Source organism: Vulpes vulpes, chromosome 5 (genome assembly GCF_048418805.1).
Source record: "Vulpes vulpes isolate BD-2025 chromosome 5, VulVul3, whole genome shotgun sequence".
Lineage (NCBI taxonomy): Eukaryota > Metazoa > Chordata > Mammalia > Carnivora > Canidae > Vulpes > Vulpes vulpes.
The window spans coordinates 133,391,283-133,417,560 of record NC_132784.1 but is presented as its reverse complement, the minus strand read 5'-3'; the positions used below and the strand labels follow the sequence as shown (position 1 = coordinate 133,417,560).

Genomic DNA, 26,278 nt, shown 5'->3' with positions numbered 1-26,278 from the left:
AAACCCAGGGGCCTCAGCTAACTCCTGATTTCTGTGAAGAGGATGCTCCAGCTTGTGCTTTGCTCAAGGCTTGATTTCTTCCTTTGCCTGGTCTCAGGGTTTTGATCCTTTTAGTAGGGATGCTAGAGGCAGGGCCAAGGAGAACTCTGGTGTGGATTTCACTCTTCATTGGAAGCTTTGGAGAAATGCTGCAGATAGAAATTGTTTGTTTGAGTTAGTTTCATGGAGTAACTTCTGACTTCACAGAAGCTTATAATCTCCTATTTTGAAGGAATGTAAGAAACCATTCGTACTATCCATTTGTCTCATTACAGATCAAAGTGACTTAGGAAGCACACACTGGAGGTTGTGGGAGTTAGAGGCCTGTTGCTATATATTGTAGAAGATGTCCTGTGATTATTTTTTAAGCATCTGTGTCATTTTAATAAAGGAAGGGGAAAAGGCTAAGTATCTAGAGTGCCTTCCCTTTGGGCAGTGGAGCCTTAGGAGGTAGATATTTAGCAAGAAATCTCCTAAGCTAGAGACGAATTCCCTCCAACTTTGGTTAAATTTCTGACCCTTCTGTCAAAACCTCCAAAGTGCATTGTCATTGGGAACATTCATTCCTCCCTGTGAGAACTGGGGATGCACTCCATATAGTTGTGTTGTGAGCACAAAAGACCTGTGCAAAAGGTGTCCAGCATCATGTAGAACCCTCCTGAACTTCTCATTCGAAAATATACTTTCTCTCTGTGACCTCTTCTCAGCTTCTGTTATTATTTGACTGCAGGTCCTGTCTCCTTTGCAACCTCTCAGACAAGTGAAAACTGCACCGTTGTCTTTGAATGCCAGGAAACAAAATGAAAAGTAATGAGAAGTCTCTGCCAGAGAGGTTTGTGTTGCTGCTTTCTTCCGTTTATGCATTTATCAGCTTTTATTATCTTGATTTAAAACCTTAGGTCACAATTAGGAGGTAAAACATAAAGGCCTAGATTTCAATGGTGCTAGTCACACCCTCTCTATTTCATTCTTTTCTGTTTTGCCAAAAATGAAATCCCTTTTATTTCATTTCCTCATTCCTTATAATGGTGGATAGATATGCCAGTGCAAAGAAAGTGTCATTGGCTCTCTTGTTTTCAGCTGATACTACACTTTCTGCATTAACTCCGACCCACCAGCCTTACATTTGTGTCATTGCATGCCTGGTTTGCACACACTCAATTAGACGTACAATGTGCACCCCATAGTTTATTGAATTGATTATGACAAGAATTATGATAAATTGCATTTAGTAGCTTTCATTTATCATCCAGAAATTTTCATTTTCCAACATCAATCAGGAAGTTAAGAGTAGCTATTAAGCTGACCTAATGTGAGTCTTTATTCTTTTGCATCACTTCATATTCATTATGGCTCACAGTACAGAATGATGACACCCATTCATTCAAACAAGTTTCACTGAGTGTCTCCTGAGTGTCAGATACCACTTGAGGCATGGGGGACGTCAGTGAGATAACAGGCAAAATCCTTATCCTCAAGTGGCTAACAAGCAAGGAGGAAAAAGGATGACAGACCAATAAATAGTCTATTGGTAATATATCCACGGGAATAACACAAGGTGGTGAAAAGGGTTCATGAGGAGAGGGAAGGGGACTGAGGTCAAAGTAGTGAGGGAAGGCCTCCCTAAAAAGGTGACCTAGAGCAAAGACCTGAGTGAAGCAGAGCAAGCTACTCAGCTACTGGGCAGACTTCCCAACATCAAGGATGCCAGGATGGAGCAGGGGTGGCCTGTGTGAGGAACAGAAGGGACACAAAATCTGCAACACAAGGAGCACTGGAAAAGTGGCTGAGCATAGGTAGCTGATGGACAGATTCACATAAGGCATTATGGGCCACAAAAAGCTGCTTAAATTTCATTATGATAAAGTTGGGGTGCCACTGGAGGGTTTTGAGCAAAGAGACATAATCTGACCTTTGTTTTCATAGAGTCACTCCAACTGTGATGAGGAGAATGGAGTGCAGGGGTAAGAGCAGAAGCCAGGAAACCAGGGAGGAGTTACACAATAACCTCATGGAGGGTAATGGGAGCTGGACCAGGATGGGGTGGGGGAGAGGAGGCACAAAAGACTCGGTTCAAGCTGTGCTCCAAAGGTGAAGCCAATAAGGCTGTGCTGAAAATGGGGCGACAGGAGAGCTTCAAGGACTGGAGATGCATAGCTGCATGAATAAAGCTGGTGTTTACTGAAAGAGAGAAACCTGAAGGAAGAGAAGGTCAGCAAGAGGGAGGAAGAAAATGAGGGTTCTCCTTTGGACATATTAACATAGAGAAGGTTGTTGGACATGTGGGTGGAGCTGAAGTTCAGAGCTGAGATTAGGTTGAAATGTGAGCCAAGCCTCTTTTGGCATCTATAGATCTTGCTAACCTTAAGTCTGAGTCTATTTATATCTGAAGTTTTGTCTCTTTTTTCTCTCTCCTCATTCCCACATCTTTTTTTATCCCCCTCTGGAATATACCTTCTGAACTCTCCTGCCCCAATCCCACAAACCAGATATTCTTAGAGCACTATGTGGGAACTAGAAAACTCTTTTGGAAAAAAACAAATTTTTCCTCTCTGAAGTGTGTCTTGATCATTCTTCACATGCTTCATATGCAGCATGACTGAAAAACTTTACATTTTGAGTAATGAAAGATTCTAATTGAGAATAATTGCCTATAGAATAAAGGCTGAACTTATCAGGCTGCCATTTAAGTTTCTGGATAATCTGACTCCATCCCACCTCCTCAAAGCTCCATATGTTCAATGGCAGAGGGCACCTGTACAAATCCAAGAGTTGGTTTGACCTCTCAGTGGGAGGAGGCTGTTTCTTCTGGGCACCCAGGGAGGGCAGGTAGGGGCAACATCAAAGGAAGAAACACACAGACAGAAACTCAGTCCTAGGGGGAAAGGCCCTTGACTTGGAGAACACAGGGAGCCTAGTCCCGGAAAAGGTGATTTCTTGTGCAAGGAAGAGCAACTTCACCAATGCTCAGGCTTGGGATCCAGCTTCCATATTCTTTGGTGACCCTAAGTATCTTATTCCTGAAAAAAGGAGTAGCTTAAATTGCAGAAGTATTTGTACCACTTGAAATGGGGCTCCCCACCCCACAAATCACTAATTAATACACTGCCATTCTCCTTACACATTAGTCTTGTTTGTTGCATAAAGCTGTGGTCGAGTGTAGTCTCTAGAGCCTGTCTCCTTGATCTTGGAACCTACCCATACTAGGTTTGTGATGTGGAAGAAATGACTTCACTTTTTGTAACTCAGTTTCTGCACCTGTAAAACCTGCTTCAGAAGGTCATGGTGACGATTAAATGTCTTGATATGAATAATGTGCTTAGAACAATGCTGAGCATGGAGCAAATGTGGACAAGTGAGAGCTGTTGTCATCATCAGCCCACCAGTCCTGAGATCATTATAACAGATCTCTGGGGGAGGGACAAAATGCAATCTAAGGAACTGAGAGGCTGCAGGGGAAACTTAGACTTAGAAATCTACTCATTTCTCATTTCAGTCACCATGTGGTGTTCTGGGAGGTTCGGCCAGTGAAATGCCACCTCTCTATAACCCTCTCCTAGCATGACTCATCTGTGCAGATCCACTCTTTCCTGAAAAACACTCCTTCATTGGTGTATTAGTTATCAAATTACTAATGACACAAAGTAGTCCAAAATCTGTAGTATAAAACAATAAGCATTTAATATCTCATGGGGTTCAGAATCTGGGAACACTTAACTGGGAGGTTCTGGCTCAGGGACTCTCCTGAGGGTGTAGTCAAGATGGTGATCAGTCATCTGAAGGGTTGACTAGGGGACTCACCTCCAAAATGGTTCTCTCAGGTCGCTGTTGGCGAAAGTCCTCAGTTCTCAACCCACAGACTTCTCCATCGGGTTGCCTGATAACAAAGCAGCTGGCTTCCCCTAGACTGGGTGATTCAGGAGAGCAAGGGTGAAGCCATCATAACTCTTATGATTTGTATCAGACGTCACCTGTTGTCACATCTGTCATGTTCCATTTGTTGGGTGTAAGTCTCTAAGTCCCATTCATACGCAAGGAGGGAGAAATTAAGCTCTACCTTTTGAGGGGAAATTGACAAAGAATTGTAGACATTGTAAAATGGCTACAGATGATGACTGAGACTCAGAGCCAGTAAATTATAGTATTTGAACTGTACAAACTCTGCCTCTGTCAGAGTTTGGTTTATGGAACTTTGGCCCAAGTACCAGAATATTCACTAAAAACTTTGAGAACCCCAAAGCAGTGTTTTGTGGTTGGCCCATATCAGGCCCTATTAAGAACCCTAACTGCATAACAGTCCCTGAAAGCACACATGAAAACAACAGTACCTATTGGTAGGGAGAGCAACTGTGTCCCTGTGAGTCCCTGGTTACCTGATAACTTGTTTAGTCAACAATATGCTTAAGCCCACCTCTTGTACCTCTTAATATTAAAGCTTTTTTTTTTCTTTTTGGCCATGAGACTAAACTCTGTTAAGTTTTGGGATCAATGGAGAGTTGCCCTCAGGATTCTAAATTCCTTCATATCCACCTGACCCCAAAAGCATGATATGATAAGTAAATTATAAGAAGATGATGGAACACACTTGTCACAGCACCACCCACAGAAGTTGTAGAAGGATCTTTACTAACACGAAAAGAAGTTTATATTATAACATTAGAAGTAAAACAAGCAAGTTATAAATAATATATAAGCCAGACCCTTATTAATCTCAAATTTTGCTGTGGATTTATATCTGTGTACAGATCTCTATCAATAGATATACATTTAGAAGCATATACATCAAAATATTAACATTGGTGACCAATGGTTATTTCTGATGGATAGGAGTAGAGGGATTTAAGTTTTTCTTTTTGCTTATTCTTTTCTTTTATAATTTCTCAGTGACACATACATATTATTCATTTTACAAAATAGTTAAGGACTTTTTTAAGGAAAAAAGTCTGGGGATAACAGAAATAACATACACTGGAAAATATTATTACTTAAGTTATGGTGTTAGGGTCAAATGACAGAACTAAAACAATTCATAATGAGTTTGGTGTTCTTTATTCAAGGGAAGATAATTCATGTAATGTCTGACAGGAAATGGAGCGTTCTCCCCAAAGGATTTAGGGTGAGAGTAAGTTGTACACAGTTACAAGAGGTAATGAGGAAACAGTTGGCTAGGAGGTCCTATTTTCTAGGATAGAGTAAGCTAGCTAAAGCTAAGGTGGAGGATTTCACTGGTGTAGGTTAGGTTTCCTTGACAATGAGGCGTTTCCTAAAGTGCTGTGGCTGACTTCGGTTTAGATTTGTAACCTGAACCAGCGGACTAGGATGGCCTCTATTTTGTTGGTACTGATATACAAATTAATATTATCATTAGAAACTTTAAAATCACTTAAAGACTAGATTCAAAACCTTGTTTGGACCCTGACGTGAGCTGAAAAACCAATGTGATATTGCAATTTATAACAATAATTATATGTTTGGTTTTCCTCCTCATTTCTGGCCAGAGCTCCTAAAACCTTTGGAATTTCCTAAGTGATAGGAGCACTACAAATGTCTTTTGTTATGTTAATGAGATAGCTTTTGGGAAGCCCCTATAAAACCCAAGGATGGGATGGTTGCCAGTGAAGCCAACCATATGATTAGAGGATTGAAACTCTTGGTCCCAACTCCAAACTCTGAGGAGGGAAAGGGGATTGCAGATTGAGTTCAATAACCAATGGCCAATGACTTAATCAATCATGCTTATGTGGTGAAGCCTCCATAAAAACCCATAAAGACAGGGTTCAGAGAGCTTCCAGGTTGGTGAACACCTAGAAATTTGGGGAGAATGGAGTACTCAGAGAGAGAATGGAAGCTTTTGTGACTTGTCGTATTCATCTCTTCCATCTGGCTGTTCCCAAGTTGTATCCTTTTTATAATAAACCATAATCTAGGGAGAAAACTGGCTTACTGAGTTCTGTGAACTGCTCTAGCAAATTAATTAAGGGGAGTCATTGGAACCTGCAATCTAAAGCCAGTTGGTCAGAAATACAGGTAACAACCTGGACTTGTAATTGACTTCTGAAGTGGAGGCCAGTCTTGTGGGAATCTGATACTATTATCTCTGGGTGGATAGTGTCAGAATTGAGTTGAACTGTAGACACCCAGCTGGTGTTCCAGAATTGCTTGGTGGTGTGGGAAAATCCCCATCAGAATTGATGTCAGAATTGTTTAATAGTAAAAAGACATTTTTGAGGCAATCTGGGAAATTTGATTATGGACTGGATATTAGATTGGGTTTGGCAAACTATGGCCAGATGCTTATTTTCATGAATAAAGTTTAGTAGAACACAGCCACGTGCCTTCATGTACGTATCATGTAAGGCTACTTCCTTTCCATAGCAGTAGAGGTTGAGTAATTATGATAAAGGACATAGTGCTCACAAAGTCAAAGAGGTTACCTTCTGGTCCTTTGCAGAAAAAAAAAAATTGTTTGTCCATTGATGCTATTTGAAAAACATCCATAACTTTTGGAAATACAAACTGAGTAATCCCTATATATCCTTTACTATGCATGCCTGCAATTTGCTTTAAAATACTTAAGCAAAGAAAGAAAAAGGGCAAAACAGGTTTGGTGAAACAAATCTTAATGATTGTTGAAGCTAAGTGAAGATATGGGGAATCATTGCATTATTCTCTCTACATTGGTTTGAATTTTTTTGTACAAAAGGTACAGAACTGTTGAGTCAGTTAACATGTCTGAAAGACTGTTTGCCAAAATGACTGCCATGACTTTCCCCCTTGTCCCTCAGCTGGAGGATAGATAAACAATTCAGTGTATCCGTGCAATGGGATCATAATCAGCCACAGAAGGGAAGAACTAGCGATACACTCAACAGCATGGATGAAACTTCAGTGCATATTGTGAAGTGAGAGAAGCCTAGATTCAAAAAACTACATATTGTATGATTCCATTTATATGGCTTTCTGGAAAAGGCAAACTAGAGGCATAGAGAAATGATCAGTGGCTGTCAGGGCTTAAGTGTTGGGGGAGGGGTTGACTGCAAAGGGGACATTTTTGAGGCTGTATGGAGACTTTGCAGTGTCCTCACTATGGTGTGGCATGATTTTACACCTACTCTCAGGTGGCTCTAGTTATTGTCAGTCCAATCATCAGTGATCTGGTCAGTTGCACATTAAAAAGAACATCAAGTTTCTCCGAGCCTGACACTGTAACCCTCACTCTCTAATGAGGTGCTGTCTTGAGAAGTTTCTAGCCCTCTACTATATTCCTTTTGTTGTGGACTCCCTTCCTCATGAAAACTGTCCATACAAGACTTTCCTCTGATTGCCCCCTCTCATCCGAATGCTTACTTCCCTTTGCATTTGCCTGATTTTGTCCCGGGAATAGAGAGCTTCGTATGCAGAACCTTAGGTTGTCTCTGGACCTTAGGTGTCTCTGGACCAAGCCACTGAGGGATTTGGGTCTGGTTCTCAAGGAAAAGGTGATTGAAAGAAGCTGAACAAGTCAAGTAAAGGAGCTGTACCGGAAGGTGATGCCAGAAAACTAAAGATCTGTCCTGCTTTATAATCTAAACAGCAAGAAGTATATTTACCCTGGGAGGCAAACTTTGGAGTGCAAGAGAAACCAGTTCTACAGAAGAAGGATTTCTGACAAGTGAACAAGAAGGATGATGTGGATGGTGACTGAAATGAGGCCTCCAGGGGCCCTTCTGGGTACAGCAGCCATGACAAATAGAACCACTGGGGTGTCTGTGGAGCACAGAGCGGGTCACAAGAGCACAAAAGGGTGAGTCTGTTGTCATAGCAGAATGTAAGCTGCTCTAAGGATCTTGCTGTAAGGGAAAATGAAATAGCTGAGAGGCATTCAGGAAAAGATGATGGAAATTGCTTCTTAATTGTATCCTGTGCTACAGAACTAGGAAATGTGGTCTCATGACCAGCATTTTCAGAGATTTGTGTGATGTGATAGACACTCCTCAGCACCATCCCACACAGTTTCACAGTGATCCTCCAAGATTAGGATCATTCTTGCCCTTGCTATCTAAGCGGGGGAGGTGAGGCTCCTTACTACCATAGACAACCTCAAATGCCAGCTCCACAGGGATAAACCCTTAACACCTTTTCTGAGAGAAGATGTGTGCTCCACCTGCACCTGCTCAGAATCCCGCCTGCCTTTGGCCCTCAGTGGCCCACAATGCAAACCTCTCTTATCTAACTTTTCATTCGCTATGCTGTCTTCTTCCATAATTCTTGCTAATTATGACCTTCATTTGACCCATCATTTTCTGAATCCTTCATTTCATTCCAATAAATTTTCCTTTGTCTTCATCTTCTTCAAAGAATATTCTCTCCATGTCCATGCCTGGGCACATCCTCCCATCTCTACATTGTTACTTCCTCTTCCTCCATAGGCTTAACTTCCTCCACCTTTGAGGTCTTGTCATATAACCCTATCTCTGTGCTGCAGATTCCTTGCCACTCTCTCTCATTTACTGAGAACTTAGGCCCCCGAATCTTCCAGCCCAAGGCCTACTATCACTGGAAAACTTCAGCATTCATTTGTTCTCTGAACTCTGTGTTGTCTCCACTACCATTCCTCAGTAGCCACCATTCCTGTGACCATACCATACATTGGGGATGACAACCATGTGGCACTATTGCCAAAATTCCTACAGCTTGAGACCTTTAAGATGTCATATCATTCTGTCCCCTGAGTGAGGTAGGGCCCTAGAACTCTTCCCAACATAAGTGCAACTGCGGGGTATCTTATCTATATTCCTATACTAGATGATTACCCAGAACTGCACAATGCCTGAGATCTTAAATTCCAGGAAACAGTTCTGGCTCTTGTTACCACGTAGTCTTCCAATTCACTGAGAACATCATTACTTCATCTACCACTTTCTTGGCCACTTGCCACCTAGTAGCCTTGTTCTTCTGCTGCAACTATCCCAATATGCCAAACCCAGGATCAAGCAAACCGTCCTTCATCTATGTTTCTGTCTTTGCTCAGCAGATCACAGCTGGGAGTCATTTCACAATCATATTAAAACAAAAGCATATCCTCCATAAAGGAGCAAGGGGTTCTTTAGTGCCATTTGGAAATCTTATGTGCCACCTTTTCTGCCTGGCATATTCTAAATGCCCTTCTAGTAGTTGGAAAATTTAAAAATCTGGATCCTCCCTTTCCTGGCCTTCTTTACAACTAAAGCACAGACCTATGGTCTAGATGCCCTCATCCATGTGAGATCTTAATTTGAAAGTCAACAGTAGGCTCCTGTGAAGTATCAATTCGACTCTTGAGGACAGCAGGAAAAACATCCAGATACTGAAGTTGGCAGTGGCTACAGACTGAGGGGAGAGAAGTTCCTTCTGCTGTGGGCCAAGGTAGACACATCAAGGGAATGGGAAAACATGTCCCATATTGCAGTGCAGTAAGTTCTTTAATTGTCCATAATTTGCTTTTACAACCTCTATTCTTATGTACTTGGCTCATAGTAGGTGCTTTTAAAAAAAAATTATTTAGGGATCCCTAGGTGGTGCAGCAGTTTAGCGCCTGCCTTTGGCCCAGGGCACGATCCTGGAGACCTGGGATCGAATCCCACGTCGGGGCCCTGGTGCATGGAGCCTGCTTCTCCCTCTGCCTATGTCTCTGCCTCTCTCTCTCTCTCTCTCTGTGTGACTATCATAAATAAATAAAATTTTTTTTAAAAATTAAAAAAATAAATAAAAAAATTATTTATTTATTTATTCATGAGAGAGAGAGAGAGAGAGAGAGAGAGGCAGAGAGACATAGAGGGAGAAGCAGGCTCCATGCAGGGAGCCTGATGTGGGACTCGATCCCGGGACTCCAGGATCATGCCCTGAGCCAAAAGCAGATGCTCAACTTCTGAGCCACCCAAGCATCCCATCATAGTAGGTGCTTAATAAACTTTTAGTATTGATGATTTGCCCAAGGTCATCCAAGGTAGAGGAACCAATGTCAGATTCATTCTTTCAATTCTCAAGCCACTAATCTTTCCCAGACATAAATGGCAGAGCTGTTTTCTGTATCTGACTCCCACCATTAGGCTTGGGATAAATAATGATGGGTGTTCACAATGAAGTACTCACATTCTTTGGCCTTTCTGCTTCTGGCTCTGCAGCAGACATTAGGTAGGATAGTTGCAGAGGGCATAGTGCATTCTATATTTGCTAAGGGGGATGATTCACTGTACCTTCAAAAGCAATAGCTAAACCTGTGTCTTGTTAAACACTACCTCGAGGAAAAGTGTGAATAGCACTGTGGGAAGTTTGGTGAGAAATGACCAGTGGTTTGGAGGCCTCCCCAGTGACAGAGAAATTTGCAGGGAAAACATTTAGGATGAAAGGAAAATAGTTTTCTTCCATGTTTTTTTTTTTAAGATTTTATGTATGTAGGTATGTATGTATGTATGTATTTATTTATTTATTTATTTATTTATTTGAGAGTGAGAGATAGCACAAGCAGGCGGAGTGGCAGAGGGAGAAGCAGGCTCTCTGCTGAGCAGGGAGCCCAATGTGGGGTTTGATTCCAGGACCCTGGGGTCATGACCTGAGCCACCTAGGTGCCATGTCTTCCATCTTTAAACGGAAAAAACATAACAGCTTGAAATGAGGCATCTACTCTAATCATTTCAAAAGTATTTTTACAGTAGTGTTCCTCTAGATTCTCTGCATATATTGCCCTGTGAAACATGTGGCAGAGACAGTGCTGCTGGTCGGCCCATCCATTTCCTTTTTCTCCTGGTACAAAACTACTGTACTTCCTAGGCAGTGTTTTTCTTTTCCATGGGAGGCCTACATGCTGCTGCTGGTACCACTACCCTATCTCTGGTGATCTCTGAGAAGCTCTAGGGAATTTGTGAGCACTCAACACCAACACGGATGGGTGGTGGAAAATAGCTTTTGCCATCATTGCAGTTGAAGGTATGGGGCCAGATATGCTCCTGCGGTGTTGAGGAAAGAAGATATCAACCTCACCAACACTTCAGGAGAGCTCAGTTAGGATGGAGTGGAACATAAGATCACCATTCTGCAGGTTCCATACCAGTACAAGATCCAAGACTGGTTCTTAAACAGATAGTAGGTGATTGATAGAAAGTACAGTCAGGTCAGGCCAATGGTTTGCACAAGCTCTTTGAAGACCTGGGTTGACTGAAGATTTGGGCCGATGAGGGCTATACCACTGCCCATATTGTATCCTCATATTGCAGTAAGTTTCTTAATTGTCCATATTTTACCTTTACAACCACAGACTTTGTGTCAAAGGCCAGCACACAAAGATCACAGACTGCTGTGGCTGCACCATAGGTATGCGCAAGAAGAAATAAAACTGTAGGACTTTTCTGTTAATATAGTGTTTATACACCTACAAAAGAAATGGGATCCTATGACTTCTAGCCAGTGGAATGCAGATGAAAATGATGTAACCATGTTCTCTGCCTCCAAAAACCTATGAGATCCTCCCATTTCCTTCTGTTCCATGGCTGGAAGTGAAGATTTTGGAATCTGGAGCCACACAAGGGCCAGAATGGCTCACCACTTGGAGAAGAGGCTCCTGAGGAATCACTCTGGATACCTGACTGACTGAACTCTTTGTTAGGCTGTGATGTGCATGAGATATAACCCTTTCATTTGTGAAAATGAATCATATCTTAATATGATGGACACATTATGGATTGTATTGGTGACTGGGATTAATCATCCTAACATAGATCGTGACCAAGATTCTTATCTACTGCTTAAAAAGACAGTGGATGGTACCTTTTAAAATAAAGCTTACATAAGGACAATTCAGTTTGGAAAATATTAAGCATTTACACGGTAAGTTCCTTTTTTCATTGGGAAACTCCTATCTGCCTTCTGCATGAAATATTCTCCTGCTGGCCCACCTCTCACTCACCTTTCAAATCTCAGCTTACCTCCTATGCCCATAGGGAAGTTTTTTCCAAAAGCAGGCTCCCTCACAATTTTCTCTCATCACACCCTGTTGGTTTCCTTACACAGCACTAATTAAAATTTCTTTCCTTTTTAAAATATTTATTTATTTATTTTAGAGAGATAGAGGACACAAGCAGGGGAGGGACTGTGGGAGGAGAGAATCTCAAGCAGACTCTGCACTGAGTGTGGAGCCTGACATGGAGTTCGATCTCACAACCCTGTAATCACGACTTTAGCTGAAATCAACAGTTGGCCATTTAACTGACTGAGCCACCTAGGCAACCCTACAATTTATAATAATCTGTTTTTCTCTCTGTGTGTTTATTCTTCATGAGACAGTAAGCTCTGTGAGACTAGGGCTCATCACTGCAGAGTCCCGACTAACAGAATGCAACACCTGGTGGGAGATAGTTGTATGAATGAATAAATGAGTGAATGAATACATACATACATGCCTTGGTCATTAGGTCTGCAGAAAGCAAAGATGAATACAGTGAATAATTAATAATGAGGCTTGGTCTGGTATATAGATAAGATAAAATGCAACATGGTACTTTTCAAAAATAACAGAGTAAGAAGCCAACCTGAAGAAGTTCCCAATGGCCAACACTGGAACAATTTGAGCAACCAAATAAATAATACAGTACTGAATTGTAACCCAAAGTATAAAATCAATATACATGAGTCCATACAGACCCAAATAAATGCTTGAATAAGTAAATAATGGGAAGAAGAGACAAACCTCATATACAGAAGAATTCCAAATAGCTCACGTAGGTACCTCCCCTCAAGGAGACAGTATATAATCGCCATCACTTGAGTGTGGGTGTGCTTAGGAATTGCTACCAAATAGAAGAGTATGGAAATAGGGAAGAATGTAGAGTGACAGTGGAGGAACTTGGCAAAAGTTACTTCAGCTAGGTAGGTGATCGAGGGTAACACTATTGTGACAAAAACATGTACCGTTTATGTGATAAAGGCACTTGATCTCAGCAGTCTTCCTCAAAAGACCTGTAATCCCAGTCCAACCATGAGGAAAACAGTAGACAAAGCCAGTCTGGGGGCATTCTACTCCAATGTCATCAGAAAGAAGGAAAATCTTAGGAACTATCACAGTCAAGAGGGGTCTGTATTAGCCAGAATTCTTCACAAAAACCGAACCAAGATACTATGGTCTAAATATTTGTATCTGGGTGCCTGAGTGGCTCACTCAATTAAGTGTCTGCCTTCAGCTCAGGTCATGATCTCAGTCAGGGTCCTGAGATTGAGTCCTACGTCAGGCTCCCTGCTCAGCAGGGAGTCGCTTCTCCCTCTACCCCTCCCCTCTGCTCATACTCTCTCTCTCCCTAAAATAAAGTAAAATAAAATATTTAATAAATAAATAAATTTTCGTATCCTCCCCAAATTCTCATGTTGAAATCCTAACCCCCAAAGATGATGGTATTATCTTTGGGATGGTATTATCTTTGGGAGGTGCTTAGGTCATAAGGATTGAGGCTGCATGAATGAGATTAGTGTTCTTCAAAAAAAAGATTCTGCAAAGATCTCTTGCTCCCTCCACCATGTAAGCACACAGCAAAAAGTACCTGGCTGTGACCCAGAAAGGCCCTTGCCAGAACATGATCACATGACCATGCTGATGTATTGATCTCTGACTTCCCAGCATCCAGAACTGTAAAAAATAAATTTCTGTTGTTTAGAAGACACCCAGTCCACTCTGAGGTATTTTATTACAGTCTATAGATTTAGTCTGAAGAAACTAAGCCTACACACACACATACACACACACACACAATGTGTGTGTATATATATATGTGTATGTGTGTATACATATGTGTGTGTATATATATGTACACACACATATATAAATATATATGAATTAATTATAAAGAATTGGTTCTTGCGATTATGAAGGCTGGCAAGTCTATGATCTGCAGAGCCAATATATGTCCCAGTTCAAGGCTGGCATGACAGGCTGCTATAGAACCAGGAAGAACTGATGTTCCAACTCAAATGTCATCAGACAGAAGAAATTCTGTGTTACTTGGGGGAGGGTCACCTTTTTGGTATAGCAAAGCCTTCAACTGATTGACTGAGACCCACCACATTGTAAGGGCCATTTGCTTTACTCAGTCTACTGACTTAAATGTTATTCTCCTCTAAAAACACCCTTACAGAAACACCCAGTTGGTTTTCTCTGGGGTTTCAGCACCAAAAACAAGCAGAAAAGGAAAAAATAAAACCAACCAAACAAAAACACCCAGAATAATGTTTGACCATTAAATTAACCATCACAGAATCTAGGGAAACATGATGACTAAATGTAATGTGGTTTCCTAACTAGGATCCTGGAACAGAAAAGAACATCAGGTAAAAAAGTAAGGAAATCTGAGTAAAGTACAGACTTTATACTTAATATCAATATTGGTTTATTGATTGTGACCAATGCATTACACTAATGTAAATTGCTAGTAATAGAGGAAACTGCATGAGGGCATTTGGGAACTCTCCACTAATTTTGCAATTTTCCTGGAAATCAAAAACTATTCTAAAATAAAATAAAATACATTAAAAATGATAGGGTAGTTTGTGTGTAGGAAACACATCTGCTGAGGAATGGTGTCAAGAAAGGCTTCCTGGTCAAGGTGGCTTTTAAAATATATATTTCAAATGCAGGTGGGCACTAGAATGTGGAACCCTTGAATGTCAGACTGGAAAGTTTTTACCCATGAATGTCTTAGTTGGAGCTCTAGATATTAAAAATTAGATCAGAGAAAAAGTGTTGGAGGAAGGGAAACCAAGCAGATTATTGCTGGGTCCAGGGGAAGGTAAAGAGGGATCCAATAGGGTGTCAACTGGGGGCACAGAAAGGAGCCAGTGGGTTTGAGAGACACCAAGGAGTGAATTGATGGGATTTAGAAGTAGAACAGATATAATGAAAGATCCGAAGGATTTTAAAGGATTTTTCAGCGATTTTATCTTGAGAGACCTAAAGAATGGTGGTGACCAAAATGATAGTAAAACAAGACCAAGGGCAGATTTAGAGAAGAGTGGAATTTTACATTTGTATTATCCTCAACTATCCTGGGAAGGACATCTGGAAGGTCTTGGAAAATACACATGTAGTTTTTGGGAGGGTGCCTCTGGTTAGAGATAGAGGTATTAGAGTCCTTGTCAGAGGTAGGAAATAGCTAGAGTCCTGGACATAGAAGAGACTGCCCAATGGAGGGGAAAGGATGAAGGTTAAAAGGAAACAGTGCTAGAGGATATGGACCTAGAAGGGGAAAGAATATAGAAACCAGAAGACTTTAGGAGGTCATAAGAGAAAAAGTGATATGACTGAAGCTTAGTATAACGTGCCTGACCCCTTCTTGAAGAAATAAAGCAAAAGAAAACCAACAGGGATCCCTGGGTGGCGCAGCGGTTTGGCGCCTGCCTTTGGCCCAGGGCGCGATCCTGGAGACCCGGGATCGAATCCCACGTCGGGCTCCCGGTGCATGGAGCCTGCTTCTCCCTCTGCCTGTGTCTCTGCCTCTCTCTCTCTCTTCCTGTGTGACTATCATAAATAAATAAAAATTAAAAAAAAAAAAAAAAGAAAACCAACAGTCCTGTAAAATACACTGCAGTGATCACTTTAAACCAAAAAAATCAGGAAGGAAGATGTTATAGCCTACTGGGAGTGTTTTACTTTTAAGTAAAAATGACCATTGTAGGTGTGGTTAACAAATTGAATGCAAAGGCAAAAAAATTGGGGAGATGGGGCATTGATATAAAGAAGGGGACATTACAATAATAACCTAGACCTGTAAGTTAGAAATGAAATATAGAATTAAAGGTATCTTTATATTTAAAGAATAAGCAAAATTTATTTTATTATCCTGATATAGTTTATTATTTACTTGGTACTCTTAAGAGCAAATGGTATTAAACTAATGGTTTAAAGTGTGATTTCTAATATCTGTTACTTCAAAAGAGAAAATAATGAAAACATAGCCCATTATCAGAAAACAAACTATAAGGCAAAGAATAAAAGGGAGGGAACAATGTTTTAATACACTTTAATAGGCATCAGAAGCATAGAAAATTTACTAATTTGACTGTAAGTGCAAGTCAGCAATCAACACTATCAAAATGCAAAAATATCAGATTAGACTAAAAATGCTAGTTCAAAGGAAAACAAAACATTGTAACACAGGAAAGTTAAAAAATAGATACACTAGCAAAATTTCAAATGCAAATGATCTGTACACAAGGTTGTTCATCATGACAGCAATATAAACACCCAACGTCTACCACTGTGACATTTGTTGGATGAACTGTGGCACATCCACACAGTGCAGAACTGTGTGCCTTGCAGGGCTTTAATGGTATAAGGATGATCTCTCTCTCCTGCTGTGGAAATACTTCCAGGACACATGGCTGTAGTAGTCATTTAGGTATTCTCTCTCTCCAGGCGGTGACAGGAATGCACTTCCATGCCCACTTGGATTTTGCTTTTGCCAGTTCAGTGTGAATAGAGAAGCACTGTGCCTCACCTCTGTGCGGCGTTGTTGTGAGGCAGTGTGTGACTGGACCTTTTTCCTTTTCCTTCTGCTGAGCCCACACAGTGTTCCAGATGGTAGTTGCTCCTTTAGCTTAGGTCCCAAAGTCAGGATGATAGTGACACAAAATAAGGCTCCTAGCTGAACCCTATATGGCAAAGGGCATGTAACATGATTGAGACACAGACCTTTGTTGCATAAGTCACTGAGCTTTATGTTAGTTGTCGCTGTAGCTTAACACAGTATCTTAGCAGATATGTGAACTTGTAACCGGAGGTAGGGTGCTGTGGCTAAAAACAATAGTGGGTTGGGATATCGTTTAAGGCTCAGCAGTAGAGGATTTGGAAACTTAGTGAAAGCTGGAAGGATGGTGATCCATGCTATGCAGTGGTAAAACAGCAGGTCACATTTGGTCAAAGAAGATAATGGATAGAGAAGGACCTTCCTGAGGTTAAAGCCCAAGAGTCATAAAAACAATGGCCTGGGAGCCTCTGCAGAAAGCAGTCTTCAAACATCAGCCCCTAGTTAGAGGGTCCTCATGACTGCTGCCCGGTGGGATTTCACAGTTGCTACCAAGATTGCTATGCTCCTCCCATTGGTACACTTTCCAAATGGGAATGTCCACCATGACAATCTTACTCCATTGTATGAGTGTTTGTGGTGGATAAATGGTCAGATAACTTGTCTTTTTGGCTTGTAAGTCTCTGGATCCAGGAAGCATATCAAATGTGAACAGATACAATCATTTTAGAGGACTATTTAATAGGTAAATATAAATATGATATGAATTCACTGAGGGGGCACTTGACGGGATGAGCACTGGGTGTTATGCTATATGTTGGCAAATTGAACTCCAATAAAAAAAGAAAAAATATGATATGAATTATTAAAAATAAAACATATTTCTATCCCGTAACCCAGCAATTTCACTCCTAGATAAAAAACCCAAGAGGGCATATAACAACCCAAAGAAGGGTGCAGCATCTTTATCCATTATAACCCAAAATAAGAAACAGTCAAAATGTCCATCAATAATAGAATGAATAAATAAATTGTAGCATTTTTACAATAGAATAGTATTCAACAATATACAGGAATGAACACTTACTACATAACAACATCTCACGGATGTGATGTTGAGTGAAAGGAGCCATAGGTAAAAGATTATATACTGTGTGATTCTATCTATATGAAACTCACGAACATATATTGATAAAAATCAGAATAGTAGCTATATCTGTGTTGGGAAAAGGGCACAAAGAAACCTTCATGCTGGAACAAGGTGCTAGAAATATTGTTATACCTCAGCAACAAAATTTCAAATAAAATAAAATATAAACAAAATAAGAACAGCCACATTTGGATCCAGTAGAGACACACCCCTGACCCTCAGTGTAGAGGTGACTACCAATCACCCAAAGAGCCTGGAGTTAATGGCAGGAATAGGTTACCATCTTCAGGTTAGACAAGTGTATTTGTATGCAGGAAAGAATTTGAACCAAATATTTACTGCCAAGAAAAGTGGGCTCTGATGGTTATTATGGCTGTTCACAGGTGTGTTGACTTTTTCTCTTCTCAAGCATATAATAAAGTTGCACTTCTCTGAAAATAGCTATGGGCACATTTTCTGCACCCAATGAAACATGAGTGAAGTGTGGTGAGTCCGTTGAAAACCAGAGCAGGCTTTGCCACATTCCCTTCCCTCTGCAACCCACCAGGTAGAGCTGGGCAAGAGGGAACACAATGATAGCAGCAAAGCCTCAGACACCTGAGATTCATTCTGAGATGAGGAGTGGACTTGGGTTTCAAACCACTGAGGTCTCGGTGTTGTATGCAAATCACACACAGACAGACCCCAGCCTACCCTGGTAGATAGCAATTAAACAGAAAAGATGAGTGGTGAGAAAACTCTATTTCTTATGTATCCTTATATGAAGGAAGGGGGGAAGAATATGAATCGATATGTATATTTGCTGATATTTTCAGAAAGAAACAATGGAAGAGTACCACAAAAAAAATGTATTTTAAAAAAATTACTGATAATGGAAAAGAAGAGAGAAGCCAGACTCCTTTGACTAGGCCTTAACATAGAGTTCTCACTTTTGAATCATGGAAGTGAATCAAAACAGGGGTTCTTGTGGTGATGGAACTGTTTAGTATCTTGACAGTCACAAAATTATTTAGGGCTGGACACACACAAAAGCTGAACAAGATCAGTGGATTTGAACAATGCTGATATTCTGAGTGTGATATTATATTATAGTTTTACAAATGTTACTGCTGGGGGAAACTAGGGAAATATATGCATGTGATCTCTCAGTACTCTTTCTTACTACTGCATGAAAAAAATCTATGAATATTTCATTAAATATCAAAATAAATCAGAAAGAATAAAAAGCATTCCCTAAATATGGAAGCAAATTATATCAAATGATTCAATTGTATTTCAAATCAGTGACATAATCATATGAAGAGCAAAATAATTTCAAATAACTTTAGAGCAAATATTTTGATTGCACATCGTTAGTGAAATATATTATAAAGGCAAATAAGCTATGAAGAAATCCTTTTTTTAAAGATTTTGTTTTTACGTAATGTCACCCTACATGGGGCTGGAACTTACAACTCTGAGATCAAGAGTCACATGCTTTACTGTTTGAGCCATCCAGATACTCTAGCTATGAAGAAATCTCCAACTTTATTCAGTAACTTTACTGTTCTTAGTACCAGTGTTATGGCTTTGGAATACGTTTTTCTAAATTGTAAATTAAAGCAAATAAATACTTATGTTAATACTGTTAGGAGCTAAGATTCTCAGCATTCTGCAACAAAGCTGCAAAGTGTAAAATCAAAGAAATAAAAGTGCTGTAACACTGCATTTAAAATGAAAATAACAGTATGAAGTCATTATTATTTTTTCCTTTTAAAAACAATGCATTTCTTAGTTTTTTTCCATTTAAAAATCCTGAAGGCTGTGACAACCTAGGAGTAATCAGCGACCCCAAGCAAACAGATCAGAACCTTCTAAATATAATGGTCACAACTATTCCCCTGGTATTCATATGCTTGAGGAGGGTTTCCCTCTTGGTCTAGACTTGGCCATATGACTTGCTTTGGCCAATAGGACATTAGTAAATATAATGTAAGCAAAGACTTGAAAGTATGCTCTCCTTGAGACTTACTCTAATGTTGTTCTTGGAAACTCTGTGACCACCAACATATGAAAAAGCCCCTGCAAACTGACTGGATGAAATAATTATAGCCTATTTGCCCCTGGTGTCCTGGCCTACTGCCCACCAAAGGCTTGCAATGTGAGCAAGACACAGCTACATAAATTTCAGCATTAGTACAAAGTGAAAATGCAGGACCCTTTGTTTAAAACTAGTACATTTTAAGGAAAGCACTTGTTATGATGAGCACTGGGTGTTGTATGTAAGTGATGAATCACCAGATTGTACTCCAGAAACCAATATTGCACTGTATGCTAACTACCTAAAATTTAAGTTAAAAAAAAAAAAAACAGCAATAGTAGAGCCCTGGGGACAAGTATGAGGCCCTTCAGAGCATGGGACTCTGTGCACCTGAACAGGTCACAAACCTGGCCCTGCATGTGAATAAGGCTATCTTAGGTCTAGTTACCTGCATTGTTTATGACAGATGTATGAGAGAGCTCAGCAGAGACAAGATGAATGGTCCCAGAAAAGCCACAGAATCATGAGCTAAAAAATTGGTTAGTTTCCACCATGAGGTTTTGGGACAGTTGCAGCAGAAGTTACCTGACCTAAGCACTAGTATCTAAAATATTATGAAGTAGTGTCTAAAGAGCATCAGAAAAAAACTATAAATATTGAAATCTAGTTAATAATATCCACAATGAAGTATTTAAGGGAAAGTGTACTGATGTCTGTAACTTACTTTGAGATTCACCAGAAAAATAGCAAGGATTAATAGATCAATACAGCATGGATAGATGCATACATGTAAAAAAACAAGTATACTGAAATGTTAATGGTTGAATCTAGTAGATGGGTATATAGATATTCACTGTACAATTCTTCCAAATTGTCCTTATGTTTAAAAATTCTTGAACGAGAAAGGATGCAACAGCCAAATATTAAATGAAGCACGTGGGGATCCCTGGGTGGCGCAGCGGTTTGGTGCCTGCCTTTGGCCCAGGGCGCGATCCTGGAGACCCGGGATCGAATCCCACATCAGGTTCCCGGTGCATGGAGCCTGCTTCTCCCTCTGCCTATGTCTCTGCCTCTCTCTCTCTCTCTCTGTGTGACTATCATAAAAAATAATAATAATAATAAAATCTTTAAAAAAAAATAAATGAAGCATGTATTGAACATGTAAAACCTTGTGTAGTTACAATGATATTCAAGAAATGATTTAAGACCGGTCACCATTTTTGATAACTAGGGTACCAACTCCCTGTTCTAAAAATTGGCCAATAAAGGGAAGAAATTCCATATCTATCCTGCTTTTCCTGTGTGACAAATATTGATCCCATCAATAAGGGAAAGTTTGTTTGGTTTTTACAGGATAATTCCAACTACTAAAAATGAGTACATGTTAGTTAGAAACCCATCATTTTGCAAGTCTTAATGGAATAATTGATTCAGGCAAAGCTCCACCAATAGATGAAAACTTTCTTTTTTTAAATTTATTTTTTTCGTAGTTTTATGGTTTTATTAACACAAATATGACACGCACATAAGCTGTCTATTCATTTTCTTCACTACACAGCCTGGCATTGGGATTGGTGACTCTGATGGCCAGCTGAGCTGCTCTTTCCACAACTGCTTTGTGGTTCTTGGAGGATACATTGTGAGCAATCTCTGCACAATAAGATTTGTTGCACATCAGCAGCACTTCAAGTTCCTTGACCTTGTGGACTAGGAACTTCCAGAAGCCACTGGGCAGCATGTGCTATGTTTTCTTGTTGCTCCTGTAACCAGTGTTGGGCATCAAGATCTGGCCCTTGAATCTTCTGCATACCCTGTCAATGCCTCTGGGTTTCCACCAGTTGCACTTAATTTTGACATATCGGTCTGACTGGTGCCGGATGAACTTCTTGGTCCTCTTTTTAATGATCTTGGGCTTCAACAGAGGTCTGAGGGCAGCCATGATGCCCAGCAATCGATGGCTGCCACATCCGCAGGTGGCACCAAGGAAGAGAGGGGCTAGATGAAACCTTTAGATGAAAAGTTGCATTGAGGGATCCCTGGGTGGCGCAGCGGTTTGGCGCCTGCCTTTGGCCCACGGCGCGATCCTGGAGACCCGGGATCGAGTCTCACGTCGGGCTCCCGGTGCATGGAGCCTGCTTCTCCCTCTGTCTGTCTCTCTGCCTCTCTCTCTCTCTGTGTGTGACTATCATAAATAAATTTAAAAAAAAAAATAAAAAAAAAAAAGTTGCATTGAGGGGAATTTGACAGTAGAATCAGACTGTTGCCACCTGCACCCACTGGTCAGACTTCACATCACTGAGAGTGGGTCAAACACACATTATGTGCCTTCTGATGTAATATGTCAAGGACACAGAACTACCTATGTATTAATCGTGCCAAATACAATTGAATCTGCATCCAATCAAGCATTAAGGCCAACTTCCTGTTTACACAAAGGGGGACAGCCCAACAAGCTAAATAAGACAAGGAAGTAGGATCCCTGGGTGGCGCAGCAGTTTGGCGCCTGCCTTTGGCCCAGGGCGCAATCCTGGAGACCCGGGATCGAATCCCACGTCGGGCTCCCGGTGCATGGAGCCTGCTTCTCCCTCTGCCTGTGTCTCTGCCTCTCTCTCTCTCTCTCTCTGTGCGACTATCATAAATAAATAAAAAATTAAAAAAAAAAAAAGACAAGGAAGTAAACATAAAAATTCAAAATGTGAAGCATTCCACAGAAAGAAGGCATGACTAAGAAGGGGGTGGGGACCACACCAGATTAGCAATATGTAAGAGACCTAATGATTAAATGTAGTATGTGTGTTTGTTTGCTTCCTAACTCAAACAACCCACCTATAAAATGATATATTTTTAATTGTTTATTTTATTTATTTATTTATTTATTTATTTATTTATTTATTTATGAGAGACAGAGAGAGAGAGGCAGAGACACAGGCAGAGGGAGAAGCAGGCTCCACGCAGGGAGCCCGATGTGGGACTCTATCCCGGGTCTCCAGGATCACGCCCTGGGCTGAAGGCGGCGCTAAACCACTGAGCCACCCAGGCTGCCCAATTTATTCTATTTAAGTAGGCTCCATGCCCAGGATGGATCCCAACGTGGGGCTTGAACTCACGATCCTGAGATCAAGACCAGAGCTGAAATTAAGAGTTGGACACTTAACCGACTGAGCCACCCAGATACCTCTAAAACAATAGTTTTAAGTGGATAAATTTTCATTTGGATTGGGTATTTGAGGATAACAAGAAATGAGTTTGTTAAGTGTGATAACACTGTAATCAATAAAAGTATCCCTATTTGTAAGGATAAAATGAAAAAATGTCTGGGATTTGCTTGAAATACTTTAAGAAAAAAGTTAATTCAAAAAAGGAAAAATGAAGTATCAAAAATCTCGATACTTATTGGCATATGGGGAAGTTGTTATATTCCTTTTTAATTTTTATTTATGCTTGAAAAACTTTTTAAAAATAAAAATAGTAGTCTCCTGAACATTCAGGTGAAAAATTGCATATCATCACAAGACATTTTTAAATATTAAAAATACAAGGAGAAAACTTCTGAAGCTGAATTGTCACAGAAAGTACACATTACTTCTAGTCTGTGACAAGAGATTAAAAACATATTCAGATTTGACTTATTTCACTTTGCTTTTTTGGCTCATTTTACTATGGACAGGTATTTACAAAATAATGAAGGCAAAACTTTGATTAATAAATTGGGCAAATAACTCTGGAAAACTGTGTGGAGGTTCCTCAAAGAGTTAAAAATAGATCTGCCCTACGACCCAGCAATTGCAGTGCTGGGGATTTACCCCAAAGATACAGATGCAGTGAAACACTGGGACACCTGCACCCCGATGTTTCTAGCAGCAATGTCCACAATAGCCAAACTGTGGAAGGAGCCTCGGTGTCCATCGAAAGATGATGGATAAAGAAGATGTGGTCTATGTATACAATGGAATATTACTCAGCCATTAGAAACGACAAATACCCACCATTTGCTTCCACATGGATGGAACTGGAGGGTATTATGCTGAGTGAAGTAAGTCAATCGGAGAAGGACAAACATTATATGGTCTCATTCATTTGGGGAATATAAAAAATAGTGAAAGGGAATAAAGGGGAAAGGAGAAAAAAATGAGTGGGAAGTATCAGGGAGGGAGACAGAACATGAGAGACTCCTAACTCTGGGAAATGAGTGAGGGGTGGTGGAAGGGGAGGTGGGCAGGGGGTGGGGGTGACTGGGTGACAGGGCACTGAGGGGGGCACTTGATGGGATGAGCACTGGGTGTTATTCTATATGTTGGCAAATTGAACACCAATAAAAAATAAATTTATAAAAAAATATTAGAACCTAAAAAAAATTGGACAAAAGATGGTAAAATTTATGAATAAGTACAGAAATTGCTTCTTTTAGAGAATACATAATAAAACAGAAACACATCTATAAAATATACTCAGGATTGGTGATGTTAACAATGAGATGGCTTTGCATATAAGCTTGGGAAATTGTGAGTTAACCATTCATTTAACTAATTATCAGTCTTATATATAAAATGGAGAAATGGGTACAAGATGTTTTGACCTCAATATTTTGACACTAAGAACATTTTGAAGATACTCGGTAGTGTTCAGAGTAAACTCCATTAAGACCACTTAATTCCTTGACCAAATTCTATCAAGCGGTGCTGTCCAATAGAACTTTCTAGATAATGGAAGTACTCTACGTCTGTACTACTTAATATGGCAGCCTCTAGCCACACGCAGCTACTGAGGACTTGGAAAGTGGCTATGGCAACTGAGAAAGTGAACTGTTAACTCAATTTTATTTTTAGTCATTATTTATTTATGTTTAAATAGACACATGTGGCTCATTCCTACCATATTGGATAACAGCTACCAACCATACTCAAACCATTTCCAGTTATTCAAATATTTATTTTAAGTTACTAAAATAATTTTCACAGAGGTGAACTATTTTCCATGAATATTTTAGAAAAAAATATTTGATTCATTAGGCTTTATTTGCTTCTATCAAATTTTACAAATTATAGCTTCTACCCCCATGTGTGTGTTGGTTTTGTCATTCTTTTTCCCAAGTCCACCTTTCTCCAGTAAAAATGTTAAGATCTATATTTTATCAAGCAAATTGAATTCTTCAATTAGTTTTTATTCAAAACCCAAATTTATTTTTGTAGTTTTGTCTGTTTTAGTGGTAATCTTTAGACAGTCACTATGAATTGAATACAAGACTACTAGTTTATAATTATTTCTTAGACATTAAGAAAACTATGAACATTTTTTTTGATAGATATATAATTAAAGAGATAGACACAGAATTTGAGAAACAGATGGGCATAGGGCGAGGGGTGACAGACAAAGACATGGTGACATGGAGTGACAGAGGAAAGCACGAGCTGTAGCATTCTAGGCCTCACATCCCCAACGTAGGAGAGGAAGATCTCCCTTGCAAGGTATCCCAAAGAGCCAGCACTTGTTTCCAGAAGTCTTCTGGGAACCTATCCTCACTCCTCAGACGGTGACATGCAGAATCTCTGTACCAGAAGATTGCCATGATCTGACAGGCATTCCTGAACCAATTGCACCTTTAAGAATGAGGAGGTAATCTTTAAGCTCTTAAGGTAATCAGAGCCCAGCCCTGGCAAGGATGTGAACTGAATGGCTGCTCCATCACAGGGTCTGGGTGCAATGGGTATTTGGAAGGTAGCAGAATAAGTAGGGTTGGTCCAGGATAGTCCCTGTGTATGGGACTGTCCACGACAGTCCCTTTTCTCGTAGTATAATGATTTATATATCCCTCCATTTCACTTTCAAAAGCAACTTGGTTTAGATGACAAATGACATGGTAATCCTACTATTAAGAGACATTCACAAGGTCTATTATACTTACTACTCTTTGTATAAATTGGTACTAACGCTGAGAAAAGTTATTGTTACTTCCAGAAGTTACAATGAGAATGGGTGATTATCTCAATTTTCAATGCATCTTTGTATTTTTATTGTTAAAGAATTAACATTTTAAGAAGTCAAGTATGCTGGTATTGTGGTCTTAGTAGATAGTCCTAGACCCACCTCCAACATTCACTAACTTTTTGATCTTGGTTAAGTCTAGGATTAAATACCCTGAGCTCCAAAATGAAGCTACTATATTAAATCATTTTCTTTCAAGCTCTAACAACCTATTCTACTATAAATATCCATATGCCATCTGGGAGACCAGCCAACATTTGTTCTATAGAATTAAAAAGTACAGCTTTAAGATTAGCATGTGCCAACACTAAGGAGGCAATGAGACACATGGGAGAGCCCAGGCTGGCTTGAGATACCAGCTTCCCTCCAGAAGCTCCGGGCCGTGGGCAGGTTTGCGACATGTTCGAGATCCATAAATTCCAAGGCTTTAATGATAAAGCCCCTAGGATTTAGGATTTAGAATCGGTTGAATCTCAAACCTTAGTCTCTCGACTGGTCTGACAATGGCAAGGCTTTGCTTGTGTGCTTAATTTCTATTGTGAGGCCCCATTCTACTGGGTGACAGAC

The 26,278-nt window shown here is 40.2% G+C and overlaps 1 pseudogene; it reads right to left on the bottom strand.

Moving 5' to 3' along the window:
- Positions 1-15,965: 15,965 nt before the first annotated feature.
- LOC140599113 (large ribosomal subunit protein eL32-like) lies at positions 15,966-21,864 on the bottom strand (annotated as a pseudogene).
- Positions 21,865-26,278: the final 4,414 nt, after the last annotated feature.